Source organism: Sinocyclocheilus rhinocerous, unplaced genomic scaffold, assembly GCF_001515625.1.
Source record: "Sinocyclocheilus rhinocerous isolate Xijiao unplaced genomic scaffold, SAMN03320098_v1.1 scaffold1632, whole genome shotgun sequence".
NCBI lineage: Eukaryota > Metazoa > Chordata > Actinopteri > Cypriniformes > Cyprinidae > Sinocyclocheilus > Sinocyclocheilus rhinocerous.
Genome location: NW_015670978.1, coordinates 137,223 through 138,463, shown reverse-complemented (window position 1 = coordinate 138,463; position 1,241 = coordinate 137,223).

Genomic DNA, 1,241 nt, shown 5'->3' with positions numbered 1-1,241 from the left:
TAACAAAACCAAAACAAGATCCAAATCCAGATTAATAACAATACGTGACGTCACTGCATGAAAACGATGTTTCTCACCTTGACGCTTTCAGTTTTCAAGTCGCAACATTATAATTAGTAAACGACACATTAATGCATTCAGACATTGTGTGTGCACTGAACAAAGCGTCGATAACCCGCCGCTCTCATCCTGCTGCGGAGTGAAGAAGCTCAGTCTGTCTACGTGTAAAACTCCAGTAAATAAAAGCTCATCGCGTCGGATTAAAACGCAGGTCTCGAGAAGAGCCGAGTCAATGTGGAAGTACACAAAGACCACTGCGCATGCGCAGCTCCGCTCACACAGCGCCCTCTACAGGCGCGCCGCAGAATCTCATATCTACACATTTACAGTAGCTCAGATAAAAAATAAATAAAAGTATGATTCAGGCTTCAAAGGTTAGATTTAACTGTATTAAATTAAAAGCTGCTGATATGCGAGTTATTCTGGAATGGCTGTGTTAATGTGTGTAAACTACCTCATAAATAATCACAAACAAAATAAAATAAAATCCGATTTGTTACATTGTTGCATTTTGTGGTTTACACGATTAGTCTCTTTTTAGTCTCATTAAGAATCACATCATGCCCAGCTTTCAACTGTATTGAGAAGATTTCACTCATTTTTCCACTTACGATATGTATTATTTAATTAATAGGCTACTTTTATATTAATCCCCCGCCGCTCTCATCCTGCTGCGGAGTGAAGAAGCTCAGTCTGTCTACGTGTAAAACTCCAGTAAATAAAAGCTCATCGCGTCGGATTAAAACGCAGAAGGTCTCGAGAAGAGCCGAGTCAATGTGGAAGTACACAAAGACCACTGCGCATGCGCAGCTCCCTCACACAGCGCCCTCTACAGGCGCGCTGCAGAATCTCATATCCACACATTTAGCTCAGATTAAAAAAAACAAAAAAGTATGATTCAGGCTTCAAAGGTTAGATTTAACTGTATTAAATTAAAAGCTGCTGATATGCGAGTTATTCTGGAATGGCTGTGTTAATGTGTGTAAACTACCTCATAAATAATCACAAACAAAATAAAATAAAATCCGATTTGTTACATTGTTGCATTTTGTGGTTTACACGATTAGTCTCTTTTTAGTCTCATTAAGAATCACATCATGCCCAGCTTTCAACTGTATTGAGAAGATTTCACTCATTTTTCCACTTACGATATGTATTATTTAATTAATAGGCTACTTTTA